At 43.5% G+C, this 21,868-nt stretch overlaps 1 pseudogene; it reads left to right on the top strand.

Annotated features, from left to right (window-relative positions):
- Positions 1-18,114: 18,114 nt before the first annotated feature.
- Positions 18,115-21,023, top strand: LOC134337170 (ubiquitin carboxyl-terminal hydrolase 35-like; annotated as a pseudogene).
- Positions 21,024-21,868: the final 845 nt, after the last annotated feature.

Genomic DNA, 21,868 nt, shown 5'->3' with positions numbered 1-21,868 from the left:
TGAGTAACTCAAAAACAAACAAGGAAAACAATTAACAAAAATTAACCAACTATGGTGTTCTTAAAAATCTCAGAGCCCAATTCTCTCCAGCTTGCCAGACAAGTCCAAAGAGCTCTTTACAAAGTCATATTATAGTGATGGTGTTTCAAGTGTAGATTTTCTTTGTTAATAGAGGCAGTCTGATAGAAACAGCTCTGGCAGGGAATCTTAGAGCAATGGGAATGGACACGCTGGACAATGTGGGATCTCAGGAGGCTTCCTGTTTTCTGGACAATGATAGGTACAGGAAGTGTTTTCAGCTAAAGGAGCACAGCCTCTGGGTTTGGAGCTTGGGCAGTAACAGTCCATCCACAAGGCTGAATGGTTCATGTGCAGTTGGCTTCCGGACGTGGTCATCTTGCAGCTAAAGTGAGTGCATGTATCAGGGAGACGAGGAGATCACCAGGCAGACTGGTGCAGGGAGATAGGTCAGCAGAGCCGTGAGGACTCCCTGCTCTCTAACTGTATGATATTCAGAGTACTGATTGGGGATAGTCTCCCTCTAGGGACAGAGGCATGGCCAGACAGGTGGGTTCATTGAGCAGGCAGAGGAACAGGAAGAGGAATGATTCTTGAATTGTGGAGCAGAATATCAAACTTTTCATCAAAGGAATTGGCCAGTTGGCCCATGTGCCAATAATTAAGTCAAATGAAACTGAACCAATCTGTGTCCACAAGGTCTGTATCTCTGCTATATTACTTTGGCTGCAGCAATTTCCTTTCACATCTCATAGATGGAGACTTCTGAACTTTATTTGCTGCAGATGAGATAGCAGATGACTAGAGAATAGCAAAGGTGGTCCCATTATTCAAAAGGGCAGCAGGTATAAACCAAGCAATGATGGGCCATGAGTTTTAAATCAGTGGAAGGGAATTATAGTAAAAATCCCAAGGATAGGATATATTTATGCTTGGAAAGGCTGAGATTAATCTGGGCATAGTCAGCATGACTATACTTGTGGGAAAACCTTCCTCAATAATTGATTGAATTTTCAGGTATAAATAGAGATTGGATCAACTGATTTTTTGTATCTTGGGAACTTGAAGAAGCCAATGTGTGAGCTGATAGAGATATATGAGATTATGAGGAAGATAGAGGGTAGACATAAAGGATATTTTTCTGGTGGAGGGATAGCCTTAAACTGGTGAGTTTGGATATTTAGAGGAATCCTGAAGGGAAACATTCCATGAAGAGAATGGTGTGAAATTTGAACACCATTCGTGAGGATTTGGTAGATGCAGGTAGTGTTGACAAACACTTGAATTGCAGAGAAGATTACAGGTCAAATGCCAGTTCATAACTACATCCAGCAGGACCTGGACAACATTCAGGTATGGGCTCATAAGGGTTAAGTAATATTCATATGATAGCTATGCGGGACTGGTGTCATGTTCAAGAAGAGTCTGTCAAGCTACCTACCCGTGGCATTCAGCGTCAAACCACCATGATACTTTGCCACTATTTATAACATCTAAGACAAGGACATAAAGGAATATTTTCCAATTTTGTAGAAGAGTACAGCTCCAAAAACATTTCAGAAGGTCAAAACTATCGAGGAGAAGGCAGCCCAATTTCCACCACCCAATTTCCATGGCCATCGACATTCATTTACTCCACCATGGATGGTCCCAAGCCCAGTTGAAAGAGGTGGAGTGTTGGACATGGGTCAAGCAATACATCCTGTAGAAACCAAGAGCTACAGAAATGCTAAGAGAAGCTTCAAAGAGCTCCTCCCTGAGAGAGGATGGGTCTTTGAAGATGGGCTACACCTGTGAACAACTTGAAAGAAGGGGCCAGGACAGAGGACTCTGACCTGTGGCCGATGCTCCAGGAGGGTGATAGGCTTAAACAAACAAACATCAACATTTGTTCTATCCCCCAAAGGTGTACAATGAACTTAGTGTGGTCCACTTATAAAATGTCCTGCTGTTACTTCCCCATGTTAATCTAACAACTCCTTCCAAACCTTTCAGCTCAACTGCAAGTACACAAGTTCAGAATAAGCAGGAGGTGTCCACTGCAAGTTCACTGCGAAGTTACTAACTTAGTAGACTTGGAAATATCTACTAAGCAGATAAAAAAAATACCTATTCTTGGACCTTAGAAAGATTTCTATAAATGTACTGTGTTAGGGAGTTTCCTGAATCTTTAGCCTTTGGGAGAAAGTAACTAAAACATGAATGTTTTGAGTTTGAAAAATGTTGTGTGATGTGTGGCCACCTGTGAGTTCACTTGAGTTTTATCGATCTCTATCTTACAGCCAAGATATCAGTGCAGGGAGATTCAACTGTTATATTGAAGCTGGAGTCAGTTAAGTATCTGAAACTGCTGGACTGGCTGGGACATGTAATGTTTTTAATATCGAGCTGGTCTGCAGTGAACAGGCCAAATGGCCTCACTTTCTGAGGGAACCATTCTGATTCGCCATTATTTACCCTCTTATGAAGGCCTGTGAGTGTGAGGCGGTGAATTTAGTTCTGGCACCTCCAAAGTAAAACCTTCTTATTTTTTGCAGTTCATGAAGTTGATAATTGACTGATGTTTCCCAGTTTCTTCACTTGTTTCTGTACTGTCTAGTCACTGAGATTAAATGACAGCATTAGTCTCCAATATAGTACAACTCCCTTTGTAACTCTGGTTAGATCTGGAGGTGATATTGTCCAGAAAGTTCTTCGAGAGTCAAAAGGAGTTTCCAAATTTATGGTTACAGCTGTTTCATCAGATGTTCATCATGGTAGAGGTCAGATAAGTCCAGCCTGTATCAGCAAACAAAGCAGGAAAATCACAAAGGAATATGAGTAAATGCTTCACTTCCAGATTGGAAAACCAGTCGGACTGCTCCCTGATAAGAAACCCAAGAGCAGTGACTGATTCACACATCAGTTTGGCAAATATACAGTGGAAACAGATATACTCCTGGTTGCTAAAAATCTACAGATAAATAGATTCAAGATTCGAGATTGTTAATGTCATTTCCAGCCACTATGCAAGGGCAAAGAAAAATGAAGTGATTGTTACTCCAGATCTGATGTAGCACAAAAAGCCAGAAGATAAGAATACAATACTGAAAAAAAAGCATGCTAAATATAAATACCATAAGGACATAAGACATAAGAGCAGAATTAGCTCATCTGGCCCATCGAGTCTGCTCTGCCAATCAATCATGGCTGATCCTTTTTTCTCCTCCTCCTCAACCCCAGTTCCCGGCCTTCTCAAATACATGAGATAGCTTACATACACAGATTGATTGTATGTCCATAAACTGACACTAGGCACAGGAGTGTCTGTACATAAGGTGACTCTGACAGGAAATGATGAAGTAGAGATGGTGGAGGTGTGCATTTAAAGTTGGAGGAGTTAGACATCCTTCGTACTTGGGGAAATTAACTGTTTTTGAATCTAGTGGTCCTGGTGTGGATGCTATGCAGCATCCTCCCAGCTGGGAGTGGGACAGTCAATGTGCAGGGTTGGTGGGATCCTTCATGACATTACTGGCACCATTCTGCTTTTACATCCTTAATGGTGGGTCAACTTGTGCCGCTGATGCATTGGCCATATCCATTGTATAGAACTTCCTGTCCAGCACAGAGCAGTTTCCTAACCATGCAATGAGAAAGCTTGTTAGGATGCTCTGTATTGCACATCTGCAGAAGGACATGAGTAAAGATGTGCACAGTCCAGCTCACTTCAACCTCCTCAGAAAGTAAGGTTGTTGGTGAGCTTTCCCAATTGTGCAGGATGTCTTCTGGGATGATGAGAGGTGATGCATGATGTGCAGCCGATGTGATGTGTGTGGTGTGAGTTCTCCTGACATCAATAAAAATCTTCTTTGTCTTGTTAACATTGAGGAATAAGTTAATTGCCTGGAACCAGGCATCAAACTCTTGCACCTCCTCTCTGAAGGCTGTATTATCATTGTTGGTGATGAGCCCCACCACTGTTGTGTCATTGGGAAACCTGACAATGTGATTACTTAATGTTTGGCTGTGCAGTGATGTGAGAGCAGAGTGTTTAACAATGGGGTGAGCGCAGAGCCCTGGGGGTGGGGACACCCGTGTTAAGGATCATGGAGAGGGAGGAGCAGTTGTGCATCCTGACTATCTGAGGTCTGTTTGTTGAGAAGTCCAACAACCAGTTGCACGGTGGTGCATTTAGACTGTGGAGTAGGAGCTTGTTCACCAAGGTCCGTGGGACAATTGTGTTGAACACTGAACTGAAATCCAGAAACAGCATTCTGACAGTCCTGCTGGAGGGTCTTGGCCTGAAACGTCGACTGTACTCTTTTCGATAGGTGCTGCCTGGCATGCTGAGTTGCTCCAGCATTTTATGTGTGTTGCCTGGATTTCCAGCATCTGCAGATTTTCTCTTGTTCTGACACAAGTGCTCCTGTTTTCTCGGTGTACCAGGGCCAGGTGCATGACAGATGCTATTGCATTCGTCATTTGGTAAACATATTTGTGAGTGTCCAGTGTGGCAGGAATGAGATTTTAATGTGTGCCATTACCAGCTGTTCAAAGCACTTCATGATAATTGGTGTCAGTGACACCAGTCGATGGTCGTTTAGTTCTGAGAGTGTCGAGTACTTTCGTACAGGAATGATAGTGGCTGATCTGAAGCATATGGGGCAGCAGCCTGGATGAGTGAAGTGTTGTAGATGTCCGTGAGGAGGTCAGTGAGCTGGTGTGTACATTTCCTGAGTGCTCAGCCTGGGATGTTGTCTGGCCCGGCTGCCTTATGGGGTTTGACTCCCTTCAGAGTCCTTATGATTATACAAACATGAAAGCAAGTGTAAGCAAAACTAACACTAGAAAAAGACAATAAAAGCAATAATTTGGGCTCCAATTAACACAGCTCAGTCAGAATCAGAATCAGGTTTATTATCACTGACAGATCCAATACCCTTCCCTTGTGACTCTCTCTTTTGTAAAATAAAATCATTTAAAATCTGAGGACAATAACATGCAAGGTAGGACATTATTAGTAGTTCTTCATGAGGTAAACTGTCGAAAACATTGATGGTGACAAAACAAATGATGGTGATGAGGAGGTGTACAGGAGTGAGATAGATCAGCTGGTTGAATTGTATTGAAACAACAACCTTGCACTTAACATCAGTAGGAACAATGAACTGGTTGTGGACTTCAGGAAGAGAAAGTTGAAGGAACACACACCAGTCCTCATTGAGGGATCAGCATTGGAAAGTGTGTGCAGTTTCATTCAAAAGGCGATGACTCAAACAGACAGTATCCAACATTCAGGTCCCATCATTCAGGACATGCCCTCTACCTAATGCTGCCATCAAGGAGGAGGTACAGGAGCCTGAAGACACACACCCAATGTTTCAGGATCAGCTTCTTCCCCTCTGCCATCATATTTTTGAATGGACAATGAATTCACGAATACTGCGGCAGTATTTTTCCTTCTCTTTTTCATTACTTGTTTAATTTAATCTTAATAATTCTTTCTGTCCCCTAATGGGTGCTGTATTTGTGTACATTTCCCTCAATCTTGAGGGCTGGGAGTTTGAGGGTTCCGCGTAGATATGGGAACAGGTGGAAGAGTGTATCAGCAACCACCTGCATATGGATGACCTCAAGCTGTAGGCCAGAATTGAAAGAGACGTTGACTTACTAATCCACCTGACAAGGGTGTACGGCAGAGACATTGGGATGTCAGTTGAACTGGAAAAGTGCAGCGGGAAGGTGGTGGAAAGAGGGAAACTCATCAATACTGAAGGAATTGAGTTACCTGAAGGTGACATACCAGATTTTCAGGACATCTACAAATACCTGGATATCCTGCAGACACATGGAAGCCACAATGAGGACAGAAGGAAGGCTGCAACATCCAAGTACCTCCAAAGAATGAAACAGGTCCTTAAGAGCCAGCTGATTGGGAAGAACATGGTCAGAGTCATCAACACATTCACCCTGCCAGTCATCAGATATTCAGCTGCAATAATGTGCTGGACAAGGAACGAGCTGGAAGCCAGTGACACCAAGACCCAGAAACAGCCAACAATTCATGGAGGCTTTCTCTCAATGTCTAACACTGAGCAACTGCACACCTACTGGAATAAACGGGGATGAGGTCTTGGAAGTGTCAAGGCCACAGTACTGGAGGAAATTTGAAACTTCTGTGAGTATGTCAGGAAGATGGCCCTTAAGGATGACCTGCTTAAAGAATACCTCAGACAGCAGGCTGGGGACATGGGTGAAGCAGAACCGGAGGACCAGAGGCCATGGCAGGACAAGTTGCTGCACAGGACATACCATCCACAGATATCAGAGGTGGCTGACATAAAAAAGTCCTACCAATGGCTGGAAATGGCAGGGCTGAGGAACAGCACAGAGGTGCTGCTCATGTCTACACAAGAACAGACACTGAGCACAAGAGCAATAGAAGCAGGGTCGATTGAACCAAACAAGACTCAAGGTGCAGACTGTGGAAGGAATCTACTGAAACCATCCAGCATATAGTAGCAGAGTGTAAGATGCAGACAGGGACAGCATACACAGTCAAGTTGCAGGAATTGTGCACAGGAACATCTACACTGAGAATAGATTGGACACCCGCAAGATCAAATGAGGAACACCTGAGAAGATAGTGGAGAATGACAGAGCTGAGATCCTGTGGGATTTCCAAATATAGACTGATAAGCAAGAATTGGCCAACCAACCAGACATAGTAAGACAGGACAAGGACCAGAAGAAAGCAATGCTAATAGATGTGGCACTCCTGAATGACGGTAACATCAGGAAGAAAGAATATGAGAAGCTGGAGAAATACCAGGGTTTGAAAGACAGATACAGAGAACATGGAAGGTTAAAGCCAGAGTAATTCCACTGGTGATAGGTGCACTTGGAGCTGTGACACTGGACTGGGAGAGTGGCTCCAACCAATCCCAAGAACAACATCTGATATGTCTGTCCAGAAGAGTGCACGACTAGAGATGGCAAGGATACTGCGCTGAACCTTCAAGCCCCCAGGCCTCTGGTAGACAACCCAAGATTGAGGGAGAAATACACATACACACCACCCATAGCAGGTGAGAAAAACATGTGCCCCTTATTGAATGTGCCATTTATTAAATTATTATGGAATGTAACGTAGTGTTGCTGCAAAACACCCAATTTTATAATGTATGCCAGTGATATTAAATATGATTCTGATTCTGAAACATTCCCCTTAAAGAAAATACTGCCACAAAATGTTTAACATGGAAACTTACTGTAAATATAAGTAGACACTTCAGTTATTGTTCAGACAATATTATTGTTTCTTTCCAATATTTCAATCATAAATTATCCTGTTTCACTCTATAGAGTCTGATATTTCAATAGTACAAATACACTAATACAATCTGACAATAATATTCCAACTTGTTATCAATGAACTGTAGAATATTAAGACCCAAAATTCTAGTCATGGATAAAACTTAACTGAGATTTTCTGATCCTTGGAATGACAATACTACTTTGAAAGCCAGCTGCTCTCATTTCAATGTAAAAAGTTTGACTGGGTGAGGCAAGGCTGCTGTGAGTTTGTCCTGCAGCAGTTCACACTGGGAATGGAGGAGGCCTGGAATGTAACATAGCGAGAAAGTATTCCATGGGAAATTGGATATTATTGTTAGTGTGGAAGAAACAACCCATTTTAATTATCAATTTTACAAATAAAAATAGCCTCGCAATGAAAAACAGCTTTGGTTCAGTTTAGAGCAGCTGCTGCCTGGGTATGAAAACAACAAACATCTGTGGCCACAGCAGGATATGAGCTGTTATTTTAAGGAGAGGGACAGCCCAGAATGCTTACATTTGCCATTTCTACCAAATATCACTGTTTCTGTTCTACCTGATATTATTTTAAGTATCTGTGAAGCACTTGACCTTTAAAGGGACATTATTTCTGGTGCTACACTTGAGTTATGGCAGTGAGAACAAGAATTACTTCAGAAATTGCGCTATGTTGACTGTCAGAGCAAATTTACCCCACAAATTTATTCACTGAATTCCAGGGGAAGAAAATTTAATGAGGTCTGATGGTTGATCTGTGCGACAGTCAGTTTACCCCCATTAGAGAGTTGTAGAATATGGCTTCTGTTCACTGCTATCTGCTTTACAACAATCTATTGATCACATCTACCAGTACGATCATTGACAGAAGAATCTTCCATATGTGGATTGGTGAGGTTGAGTTCCAGTATGTTTCTCTCTGCTGTTGTTCATTCATTGCCTGCTGCAGGCTCTCACTCGAAGCTCTGTCCTTCAGGACTTGGCCAACTCAGTCTGTGTTGGTACAACCCAACTACTCTTGGTGAAGGCCATAGAAGTCCCAGTAAACATTCTGTGTTCTTGCTTCTATTAGTACTTACTCTGTGTTGCTCAACATGGGGAACATCGATTCATCCATGGAGGGAGGCCAGGAGATTGTAATCAGGAGGAGGTCTCCGTGCCCATGTTTCTCTTGATGGTATGAGACTTCACTGTGTCTGGATTCAATGCTCAAGACACCAAGGGCTCCTCTCCCCTGCTGGTACACCACTGTGCCCCCACCTGCAGAGGGTCATTTAGGAAAATACACACCGAGGATAGTGAAGGTGAAATTGCCATTTTGTCTCTCCTGCTCCTGTCTGTTGCTGGAGCCACACTTTGCACAATGTAATGTCAAACAACCCAGAACCAGGACATCTGCAGGATGATGGATTTCCAGCATCTGCAGCATCTCTTGTGTTGATCATCATTGCAGAAGTTCCTCTGGGAAGTATACTCATCCCAACTGCTTCATCAGTGACCTTCCTCACATCATAAAGTCAGCAGTGGGGTGTTCACAGACATTTGCAGAATGTTCAGTTCCACTTGTAACCCCTCAGCTAATGCTGCAGTCCCAGCCTGTTTGCCACACGTTCTTTCTTCCTGATGTTACTGTCAATCAGGATTGCAGTATCGTGTCGTCAGACAAAGTCAAGTAAAGTTCCTTATTCAAATTGGTGGTATTTGTTCTAAATGGAGGAATAAAGAATGGAATTTGTCCTATTATACACGACCAAGGCCAAGAACCCACGTGGACAATGATACTCCACAGGATTATATAATAAGTGTGGATGTGATGAAGTGGCTGGACCATCTTTCACAGGATTTACTCAAACTAGATACAGGTTCCAAAGTGTTTGTAACAAATGTTTACTGTTCATTCATTTCCTTAGACACTGCCCGACCTGTGAGTTCCTCCAGCAATTGTGAGTGTTGCTCTGGAGGTGAGCCTGTTCTCCTATGAGATACCTGCTCGTTATATCTGGGTGGTTGATTGAGACCTGTGCCCGTTGTCAAGCAAAGTGAGTGAAATATTTGCTGGATCCACTACAAAAAGATTTCTGGAGATCTGGAAGGGAAAGTCTGTCCGACACAAGGAAGGAATGACACTGCTTGGGGCACTGGATTGGCAAGCATGGAGTAAGCTGGAGGTAAATTTCTGGGATGAGTGGATTGTCTTGTCCTGAGCAGAAAAACAAATTTTTAAAAAAGCAAGATGTTGGGGGAATTCATCAGGTTAGACAGCATCTGTGTAGGGAAATGGACAGTAGATGTATTGGGCTGGGTCCTTTTATCTAGACTGAATGACAAGAGGGCAGATATCCAGTATAAAATGGTGGAGGGAAGGGGTGGAACTAGAGGTGGCAAGTGAGATATGGATCGATTTGAAGGGTGGGGGGTGACAGATAGATGGAGAAAGGGAAGGTGGAAATGATGAGAAAGCTTGGAGGTGATAGATGGAGAAAACTTGGGCTGAAGATGATGGAATCTGATTGGGGAAGTTGTGTTATGGAAACTAGCGAGGAAGATGTAAAGGGCAGATGGGAACGGTGAGGGAGGGGAGACGTAGTGGAACAAGTGTATGGATCATGGGCAGATGTTGTAGGTAGAGTAAGGAGAGAAATTGAGTGTTAGAAGATGAGCAGTGCTTAGGAAAAATGGGTAGACCAGGAGAGGGAAAAAAGGAAGAGAGGAGGAACAGTTGACTGGAAATTAGAGAATTCAGTTCTCATGCCATTAGGCTGTAGTCTACCCAGGTGGCATAGAAGGTGATGATCCTTTAGTTTGTGTTTAGCTTCGCCATGAAAGAGGACAAGGCTGAGCACAAACATGTCAGTATAGGAACAGGCTTGAAAATGAAATGGATAACAACTGGGTGCTCTAGATAGTCATGGCAAACAGAACACAGATGCTCAGCAAAGTGGTCACCCAGTTTGTCCTTGTCTCACCAATATAGGAGTGGCCACATTGGGAGAAACAGATGGAATAAACTAGGCTGGAAGCTTTGCATGTGATTTTACATTTGTATTTCTCATCAGGAACCAGACGTCTGACCTTGAAAGCTACCCCCATCAGCAGGTCTATCAATTCTCTCTTAGCTCCTCCCATTCTCAATATTTATATTCCAAGAAAAAATCATCAAATCTTCAGTATGAGAAGATCAAAGTTTTAGGACAGAAAATCTGTGAACAAATGAAAATATGATTCAGTAAATTATCAACTTAGGTCTATGCAAATTTCTTGAATATTTAAAATGCATTCCTGGGATTTGGGCATCTCTGTCAAGGCCAATATCAATTACCCATCCCTCATGGAGTGGTGGTGAACCATGGACTGGACTTGCTGCCAACCTTCTGAGGAAGGTGCTCTCACAGTGACGCTGGGGAGGGTGTTCCAGCAGGTCAGTTGAAAAACTGGCGATACATTCAGGCCAGGATGCCAGTTTGAGAGGGGGCCTGAGGAGCTGGTAATCCTCTACATCACCTGCAGTTGTCCTTCCTGGTGACCTTGGCCACTGTTTGGGAGGTACAGTCGGAGGAGCTGAGTATATAACTTGAAATTTTCCGCCCTGCAGCCACAGTGGACAGTTGTGGAATGAGTGAATGTCTCGAGGAGTTATTCCGGGAGGTGTGATCAAGAGGGCTACTGTGTCCAGGATTACACTGAGCTTCCTTTGAGTTATTGGGACTGTTATCAAAGTAGTCAGTGAAGAATAGTCCATGATTAGGTATAATAAGACCATAGATAGAGGAACTAATTTAGGCCATTCGGCCCATTAAGTCTGCTCTGCCATTTCATCATGGATGAAGCATTATCCCTCTCAGCCCCATTCTCCTGCCTTTTCTCATATCCCGTCATGCTGTCACTATACAAGAATCTACCAATCTCTGCCTTAAAATATACCCAATGACTTGTCCTCCACAGCCACCTGTGTCAACGAATTCTATCGATTCACTGCTCTCTAGCTACAAGTTCTTCTCATGTGCATTCTAACAGAATGTTCCTCTATTCTGAGGATGTGTCCCCTGGTCTTAGGCCCTCCATCATGGGAAACATCCTCTCCTCATCCACTCTATTAAACCCTTCCAATACTTGATAGGCTTCAATGAGGTCAACCCTCATTTTTTTTGAATTCCTGTGAGTACAGGCCCAGAGCCATCAAACGCTCTTCATATGACACATTTTTCAATCCCAGAATCATTTTCATGAACCTCCGTTGAACCTGCTCTAGTTTCAGCACATCCTTTCTTAGATAACAGGCCCAAGTTGCTTACAATACTCCAAGTGAGGCCTTACCAATGTTTCATAAAGCCTCAACATTACATCCTTGCTTTTATATTCTCATCCTCTTGAAATGAATGCTAACATCGCATTAGCCTTCACCATTAACTCAACCTGCAAATTAACCTTCAGGGAATCTTGTACAAGAAGTCCCAAGCCCCTTTGCATCTCATATTTTTGCATTTTCTCTCCATTTATCAAAATAGTCTATCCTTTTATTTCCTCTGACAAAGTGTATGATCATACACTTCCCAAAACTGTATCCCATCTGCCACTTCTTTGGCCATTCCCCTAATCTGTCCAAGTCCTTCTGTAGCCCCTCTACTTCCTCAAACCTACCTGCCGCTCACCCGATCTTTGTATTGTCCATAAACCTTGCCACAAAGCCAAGAATACTGTCATCCAAGTTACTGTTATATAACAGAAAAGAAGCAGTACCAACACACTCCCTGTAGAGCACACATCGTCACTGGCAGCCAACCAGATATGGCTCCCTTTATTTCCAGTTTTTGCCTGCTGCCAATCAACCACTGCTTTATCCATGCTAGTATCATTCCTGTAATACCATGGACTCCAAACTTGTTAAGCAGCCTCACGCGTGCACCTTGTTGAATGCCTTCTGAAAATCCAAATACACAACATCCACTGATTCTCCATTGTCTATCCTGATTGTTATTTCTTCAAAGAGTTCCAGCAGAATTGTCAGACAAAATTTGCCTTTGAGGAAACCGTGCTCACTATGGCCTATTTTATCGCATTATGTCTGGATGTGCTGTGTGGATAGTGGAAAGACCGAGAGTTAGGAGAATGCAAGCCACCCACCGCCATATAACAACCTTTGACCTGATATTGGGTCTAAGCTATTTATCTGGCTGGAACATTTGAGCTTTTGGACAATGTTAACCCTCAGGATATTGATGGTGGAGGATTCAGGAATGTTACTGTCATTGAATGTCAAGGCTCTGTGATGAGATTCTGTGTTCCTGGAGATTGTCATTGCCTGACACAATAGGTTGCAAATATCTCTTGTCACTTATCAGCATATTACTGAATGTTGTCAAGGACTAGGTGGCTGACAGGGAGGGTCTGCAGCATTAGCCGAAGGGTTAAAAGTGAAATTAGCCATTCTGCTGCAAAGTTGGCAGAGTTCTGAAACACAGAGCTTGCAGAATGAGTCTGTGGCAGGTAGAGAGTGAACAATAGCAGGGAGAAACATATTTAACCTCTGTCTCACCAATCCACCTACTCAGATGGCTCTGTCTATGATTGCATGGGTAGAAGTGGCCTTTTGGAGCATCCTTATGGGGACAAATCCCATTTCCACATCGAGGACTCTCTCTATTGTATGATGTTGTCTGGCATAACAGACATGTTACAGAGAATAAATCCAGAACAGCTGACAGCTCAGTACGGGGCATCTCTGAGGCTCTCTGGACTATCAGCATCAGCAGAATTGTCCACCACCATAAGCTGTAACCTCACAGCCCAGCATATCCCTGAACCTCCTTCACTGTCAAGCCAGGGCATCTACTCCAGTTGAATGATGAGCACAGCAGGGGTTCTGGGAGCAGCACCAGCCAAACCCAACACTGATGAGGTCTCGGCATGGAGAAAACACAGCATCGCTTCATTTATCTGTTCTTTTCATTGCAATAGAAAGGGAAACAGGCTCAGAAAATGTAATGGGAGTGAATTCACCACCACCCAATTAAACCCATCAGCTCTGATTAACATTTCCTTCCAACTTCAGTGAATAAACCTGAGAGGTAAAGTTACTCAGACAACCAACATGACAGAATTTCTGAAGCAATTCTTGTTCTGAATGTCACAACTCAAGGATAGCATCAAAGATAATGTCCCTTTAAACAGCCAGTGCCTGATCGATTCTTAAAGTAAAAAAGGGTAGAATAGAAACTACGATATTTGGGTATTGTCATATAAAAGGCAGTTCGTAACGTCTTGGATAAGTTCGGGCCAGCCCCTCACCTTAAAATAACAACTCATTTCCTGCTGTGGCTGCAGATGAATTTTTTCATGGTTAATTCAGGTTATGTTTAAATCAGTGGTTGCTGGGCAGCGCGGTGCGAAGGTCTGGGAGGGCCAATTCCATGTGGTATGTCTAAATAAACAAAAATAAATAGACTTTGTAGACAGGTGTGTGTGAGATGAACCTAGCGGAGATTGATTAACTTCGCATGGCACTGGCCTGCCAAGAATCGGCAGTTGGATTGCATGAGCAGCTTCTTCAGGAAATATGTGTTTCATCATTTCAGAAGGACTCTGGTTTTGTGCACACTGTTATTTAACAGAAAATGTGTGTCCTGTATGTCTTGCTACATGTTTCCAGAAATTCCATGGAGAGTCAGTGAACCTGCTGGCTCAGGAGCAACAGAGACCCTGATTCTTACCATGGGTTCTTAAATCAACGCTCCCTTGTATTTGAATTACAAACTGCAAGATCCTCTCGGACAGGAGTAAGGTGGCCTAGATAATTTCCCTCCTCTCTGCCACGCTCTTTCATGGGCAATAGCTTTATGGCAGAAAGATACTCCTGTGTGATCTGATATAACGTTCTTTCTAAGAGTGAGAGGGGGCATTTTCCAACCTGCCGGGGGCTCAGAGTGACCCAACAGACTCCTCCAGCTGCATCAGGGTGTGTGATCCATGGCTGACTATTCCATTGATTTCCGTATCCTGGTGGCAGAGAGTGGTTTGGACAATGAGAATTTGATTGCTCTATTCAAACAGGGATTAAATGACCAGCATTAAGCTGTCCTTGCCACCAGGGATCAGGTAGTGTATATGGAGGAATTTATGGACATGGCCATGAGAATTGACAACCATATTTCTGGAAGAAGAAAGGCGTGATGTAGCGATCGGGGCATGACTGCCCAAGCACGTTGATATCAGCCATTGATAACAGTGTGAAGCGTTTAAAAGGAGACAGCTTTTTTGAGAGGGTGTCGGAGGAGAGGGGGACAGAACAGGAAGGTTTTGGCTCAATGGGGCTTCAATGATAATAGGTTTAGGCGAGGTCGGTTATCTGTGTAGATTACAGGCCGATGGTTTGAGAGGTGTCTATTTTAATGCAAGGAGCATTATGAATAAAGTGGATGAGCTTAGAGCGTGGATTGGTACTTGGAGCTATGATGTTGTAGCAGTTACAGAGACTTGGACAGCTCAGGGGCAGGAACGGTTACTTCAAGTGCCAGCTGTAGCTGTTTCAGAAAGGACAGGGAGGGAGGCAAAAGAGGTGGAGATGTGGCACTGTTGATCAGAGATGGTGTCACAGCTGCAGAAAAGGAGGAAGACATGGAGGGATTGTTTATGGAATCTCTGTGGGTGGAAGTTAGGAACATGAAGGAGTCAATACCTCTACTGGCTGTTTTTTATAGACCACCCAATAGTAACAGGGACATCGAGGAGCAGATAGGGAGACAGATTCTGGAAAGGTGTAATAATAACAGGGTTGTTGTGGTGAGAGACTTTAATTTCCCAAATACCGATTGCATGTCCCTAGAGCAAGGGGTATAGATGGGGTGGAGTTTGTTAGGTGTTTTCAGAAAGGTTTCTTGACACAATATGTAGATATGCCTACAAGAGGAGAGGCTATACTTGTATTGGGAAATGTACCTGGTCAGGTGTCAGATCTCTCGGTGGGAGAGCATTTTGGAGATAGTAATCACAATTCTATCTCCTTTACCATAGCATTGGAGAGGTATAGGAACAGACAAGTTAGGAAAGTGTTTAATTGGAGAAAGTGAAAATATGAGTCTACCAGGCAGGAACTTGGAAACATAAATTGGGAACAGGTGTTCTCAGGGAAATGTATGGAAGAAATGTGGCAAATGTTCAGGGGATATTTGCGTGAGATCTGCATAGGTATGTTCCAGTGAGACAGGGAAAGGTTGGTAGGGTACATGAACTGTGGTGTACAAAAGCTGCAGTAAAGCTGGTCAAGAAGAAAAGAAGAGCTTATGAAAGATTTAAAAAACTTGGTAATGCTAGAGATCTAGAAGATTATAAGGCTAGCAGGAAGGAGCTTAAGAAAGAAATTAGGAGAGCCAGAAGGGGTCATGAGAAGGCCTTGTCGGACAAGATTAAGGAAAACCCCAAGGCATTCTACAAGTTTGTGAAGAGCAAGAGGATAAGACGTAAGAGAATAAGACCAATCAAGTGTGAAAGTGGAAAAGTGTGTATGGAACCATAGGAGATAGCAGAGATACTTAATGAGTACTTTGCTTCAGAATTCACTATGGAAAAGGATCTTGGTGATGTAGGACTGATTTACAGTGGACTGAAACGTTTGAGCATGCAGATATTAAGAAAGAGGCTATGCTGGAGGTTTTGGAAAGCATCAAGTTGGATAAGCCACCAGGACCAGATAACATGAACCGCAAACTACTGTGGAAGGTGAGGGAGGAGATTGCTCAGCCTCTGCTGATGATCTTTGCATCATTAATGGGGACGGGAAAGGTTCCGGAGGATTGCAGGGATGTGGATGTAGTTCAATTGTTCAAGCAAGGGAGTGGAGATAGCCCAGGAAATTGTAGACCAGTAAGTCTTACTTCAGTGGTTGGTAAGTTGATGGAGAAGATCCTGAGAGGCAGGATTTATGAACATTTGGGGAGGTATAATATGATTAGGAATAGTCAGCATGGCTTTGTGAAAGGCAGGTCGTGCCTTACGAGCCTGATTGAATTTTTTGAGCATGTGACCGAACACATTGATGAAGGTAGAGCAGTAGATGTAGTGTATATGGATTTCAGCAAGGCATTTGACAAGGTTAGATTAGATTAGATTAGATTAGATTAGATTCACATTTATTGTCATTGTGCTGAGTACAGATACAAAGCCAATGAATTACATTTAGCATCTAACCAGAAAAGCAAAGAATAGTGTTATTCACAAAATAACTGTGAATAAAAAGTGCTACATCACACAAATACAAAAGCACTGAAACTGTACAATACGAGTGCAATACTGTTTAGTGCTGTGATGTGAGGTTCAGCAGGGTCAAAGCCTCAGGGAAGAAGCTCTTCCTGTGCCTGCTGGTGCGGGAGCGGAGGCTCCTGTAGCGCCTTCTGGATGGGAGGAGAGTAAAAAGTCCATGGTTAGGGTGAGATGCATCCTTGATAATGCTTTTCGCCCTGCCCAGGCAGCATTTACGGTAGATGTTCTCAATGTTGGGCAATTTGGTTCCAATAATCCGCAGAGCAGTTTTCACCACACACTGGAGTGATTTGCAGTCTGATACAGGACAATTGCAATACCACACTGAGATGCAGTTGGTTAGTGTGTTCTCAATGGTACAGCGGTAAAAGTCTGTCAGTATCCTGGGACAGGGGTGAGCTTTCTTGATGCTCCGCAAGAAATTAAGGTCTCTGTTGCGCCTTTTTGATCAGGGTGGAGGAGTTCAGGGACCAGGTGAGATCCTCAGAAATGTGGACACCAAGGAATTTGAAGCTTGATATACGCTCCACTACAGCTCCGTTGATGTAAATGGCGACATGAGTGTGGCTCCTAGAATGCCTGAAGTGCACAATGATCTCTTTGGTCTTCTGGGTGTTAAGTTCCAGGTTGTTGTTGGCACACCATGCAGCCAGGTGCTGGACCTCGTCCCTGTAGGCCAAGGTACCCCATGCAAGGCTTACTGAGAATGTAAGGATATATGGGATCCAAGGGGACATTGCTTTTAGATCCAGAACTGGCTTGCCCACAGAAGGGAAAGAGTGGTTGTAGACGGGTCATATTCTGCATGTAGGTTGGTGACCAGTGGTGTGCCTCAGGGATCTGTTCTGGGACCCTTACTCTTTTGATTTTTGTGAATGATCTGGATGAAGAAGTGGAGGGATGGGTTAGTAAATTTGCTGATGGCACAAAGATTTGCGTTGTTGTGGATAGTGTGGTGGGCTGACAGCTGTTACTGTGGGACATTGATATGATGCAAAACTGGGCTGAGAAGTGGCAGATAGAGTTCAACCAAGATAAGTGTGAGGTGGTTCATTTTGGTAGGTCAAATATGATGGCAAAGTATAGTATTAATGGTAAGACTCTTGGCAATGTCGAGGATCAGAGGGATCTTGGGGTCCAAGTCCATAGGACGTTCAAAGCTGCTGCGAAGATTGACACTGTGGTTAAGAAAGCATATGTTGCATTGGCCTTCATCAATCATGGGAATGTGTTTAGGAGCTGAGAGGTAATGTTGCAGCTGTATAGGACCCTAGTCAGACCCCACTTGGAGTACTGTGCTCAGTTCTGGTCACCTCACTATAGGAAGGATGTGGAAATCATAGAAAGAGGGCAGAGGAGGTTTACAAGGATGTCGCCTGGATTGGGGAGCATTCCTTATGAGAATAGGTTGAGTGAATTCGGCCTTTTTTCCTTGGAGTGATGGAAGACGACAGGTGACCTGATAGAGGTGTATAAAATGATGAGAGGCATTGATCATGTGAATAGATGATTTTTCGCAGGGCTCGAATGGCGAGCACGAGAAGGCAGAGTCTCAAGGTGTTTGGAAGTAGGTACAGAGGAGATGTCAGGAGTAAGTTTTTTACACAGAGTGTGGTGAGTGCATGGAATGGGCTGCTGGCGATGATGGTGGAAGTGGATACGATAGGGTCTTTAAATAGACTCCTGGACAGGTAGATGTAGCTCATAAAAATTCAGGGCAATGGGTAACCCGAGGTAATTTCTAATGTAAGGACATGTTTGGCACAGCTGTGTGGGCCCAAGGACCTGTATTGTGCTGTAGGTCTTCTGTGTTATGTGTTTCTGTGAGTTCACCAGGAAGGCTGGTTCTCAGAATTACCCAATGCCTACCCCAGTACCTCAATCCAATAACCAACAGATCTGTGGAAGATCCCTTGGAACTTGGAAGAGCCTGGCTCTCCCCAGCAGAGCCAGAGGGAAGTATGAGGTAGAAATGATGCTTACACTGTGGAAATGCTGGCCATTTCTGAGTCACTTGCTCTAAGCTGTTGGGAAAACTCCAAGAACCATCCCATGAGGGGGGAAATGTAATGGTTATTCTCAAGACTCTCTCCCACTTTATTGATTTCCGGAGTGGTTTTACCATTCCTATTATCTTGGGGGCTTAAGCATTCTGTGAGAGCTTCGGTACTCTCTGGTTCCGCAGGGAATTTTTTGGACATCAAACTAGCAGACAAAATCCAATTTCCTGAGAAACACCTCAACCATCCTATGTCTGTGGTGGCCCTGCATGGTAGATCATTGGAAGCTGGACAAATCTTTTATCTTTCTGTTGCTCTCAAGTTGATCTTTGGAAGTCACAGGGAGACTATTCGTTTCCATCTTATTCATTCTCCATACATGCCCTGAATCCTTGGTTATCCACGATTACATCTTCTTAATAATTGGTTTAACTGGTTTCCTGGCACCATTCAGAGCGGCTTGACCCTATGCTGGGATCAGTGACTTCCTAGAGGTTCTGAGACACCTTCTCATGGTTCTAAGAGGCCAACCTGATTCTGTTGAATGACACGGAGTTCCAGAAGAATGTGGATGTATTTGCTGGATCATCAAATGCAGTGACCACTGTGCTTCAGTATATGCCATTGGAAATCATGGATGGGATCATTGAAAACTAGATTAATGATGATTGCATAATGGATATAGAAAGGGTGTATGTTTTGATAAATATGACTGATTGGCTTTGATGGCCTTTGCCAATAACATTGATAAGTGGATAATTGGTTTACTGAAATGTCTGGCTGCTGTGAAAAAGTTCAGCATTTTGATTGAAGTCACGGTTTCAATAATTCATTGGGTTCTATCAAGGCTTTTTTCACCCAGTTGTAAGAGCAGGAGCACTTGTTGTGCTGAAATAACTTGCTAGGATTTTTCCTTGGGCTGAAATGGCTAACACTATGGGTCACGGTTTCAGGGTGCTTGGTAATACGTACAACGGTGATGTCAGAAGCAAGTTTTTTGGATAGAGAGTGGTGGGTGAGTGGAATGCACTCCAGTGACAGTGGTAGAAGCGGATAAAATAGGGTCTTTCAACACACTCTCAGAGAGGTACATGGAGCTTAGAAAGATGGGAGGGCTATGCAGATAATTCAAGGCAGTTTCTAGAAAAGGGTACATGATCCGCACAATGTTGTGGTCTGAAATGTGCTGTACATTTCAATGGTCTATAGTCTTGATAGATCTATATGGAAAACCATGGTCATCAAAGTCCGCACTGGATATGGTACCTAGACAGACAGATAGTATAGATATGCTTTTAAGTTTGCAACATTTTTCATAAGCATTTCATGTGAGCTTGTTCCTCACATTCCCAAATTAATGACACCATCCTCCAAAGAAGAGTCCAACTCTGCAATCCGCTGTTGACAACAAATACCTGAACTTGTGCACTGCATAATCTGCTTTTCAGCCTTCCCTGACATATATGAATCTGTCATACAAGCAGTAAATGATTTTCCAGTTCCAAATGAGGTAAAACAAAACAGCTCCTCTGTCAGAATGTGTGAATGTCACCAAATAGTACATTGGAAGTTTTGTACTCAAGACTTGTTACAAGATCAGATGCAGCAAAGATAGGACTTGCTGATTTGGCAATACCTCCTACATGAAGAGTTTCATTCAGATCCTTTTCATGTTTTCTGACTTCAGGCATGCTGTTATGATACTCAAGGAGAGTGATTCACAGTCACTAATGATGAAACTTCAATGGTTGTTTGTTTTCCTGGAACGTAGCCAGAGATCTGCCATTGTCCCAGCAGCTTCTTGAAAGCTTCGTCTCCCCTATGGTTTAATCAAAGTGTGCAAAAGGACCTTCAGAGTATATAAGATATCTATTGGAAAACTACATGAAGAAGAGAAAACTAGTAAAGGGATTCTCATGGACAGAGACATTCAGACAGTGAACCCCATGGAGAATTTTGAGATCGAAAGGGAACAAAAATAGAAAGAATGTTTGGTGGGAAATGGTGACTAGGATCCTTTGTCATTGTTGTAATGTTTCCTTCTGAGAGGTTGCTTTCACAGGTCTATCCCTAACATTTCTGTCACCAAGCAAGGTCCTGTAAGTGTGTGGTCATTCAAGTGACTCGAATATTTCAATGAAGGTTACGAGTGCAGATAATTTGGTATCACAAGCTGAGCAACAACACACAACTATTAAGTTTCCAAATAAACAGACACAAACAAATTGCAAGGAGTTTTCAGTGCAAGTGTTAATCAGTTCCGATGAAAAAACAAAAGAGGAGACTGCAGCATTTAGAATTAGTTCCTTGTTACAGAATGATTTTACAGGGGCCTCCAGGGCAAAATAAATCTGTGACTCAGCAAATTGTAGATCAGTGTCTGACCTTAGTTATTACTTTCTCACACCAGAAATGCTGCCGGGTGATAACAGATAATGAAATGTAGGAAAGATGGTGAAATTGACAAGTTCTGCAGGAAATCAGGAAATAGTATTGATGCATTTGTCAATGTAATGGAAAAAGTTGGGGAGGGATGCATGTGCAGGTTTGGACAGAGGACTGATCCACATAACCAACAATAAAACAGGCATAGCTGGGTGCATGTGAATACTTATCGTTTTGAGTTTCTGGAGTGTTGTTGAAGCTGTCCTCATCCAGACAACTGGAGAGCATTCCATCACATTATTGACTTGAGCCTTGTCAGTGGGGGGCAGGATTTGATGAGTTAGGAGGTGATTTACTCGCTAGAGGATTCCAGCATCTGATCTGCTTTTGTAGCCATGTTGCGTATGGTATATGGTTCCTTCTGTCACAATGGTAGTGGACCCAGATGCAAGGCATAGACACTGAAGTACAAGGAACAGGACTTGACTAGAGTAGGGATGTGACAGGATACAGACAAACAGCAGGGACAAGAATACAGACTTGGGCTAGGACATGGACAAGGAACTAAGGACTAGGAGCCTTGGCTAGGGAAAGTGGGACCAGGACTAGAAACCATGGACTAGGAGACTAGGCTTGGACTCCGAGCCAGAGACTGGACAAGGACCCAGAACCTGGGTCTTGCCTCGGGCTCGGACCCCAGAACCAGGCAAGGACATGACATGACTTCAGGACAGGATGTGGCTGGGGTCTAGAGGCCTGAGCCTGGAGACAGGCTGGGGTCTTGGCTCATGGGGCTTGAGGCTGGGGTCTTGGCTCTTGAGGCTTGAGGCTGGAGACTTGGCTCTTGAGGCTTGAGGCTGGGGTTTTTTGCGCTTGAGGCTTGAGGCTGGGGTCTT

Source organism: Mobula hypostoma, chromosome 24, assembly GCF_963921235.1.
Source record: "Mobula hypostoma chromosome 24, sMobHyp1.1, whole genome shotgun sequence".
NCBI lineage: Eukaryota > Metazoa > Chordata > Chondrichthyes > Myliobatiformes > Myliobatidae > Mobula > Mobula hypostoma.
This window is presented reverse-complemented; position numbering and strand designations above follow the sequence as displayed.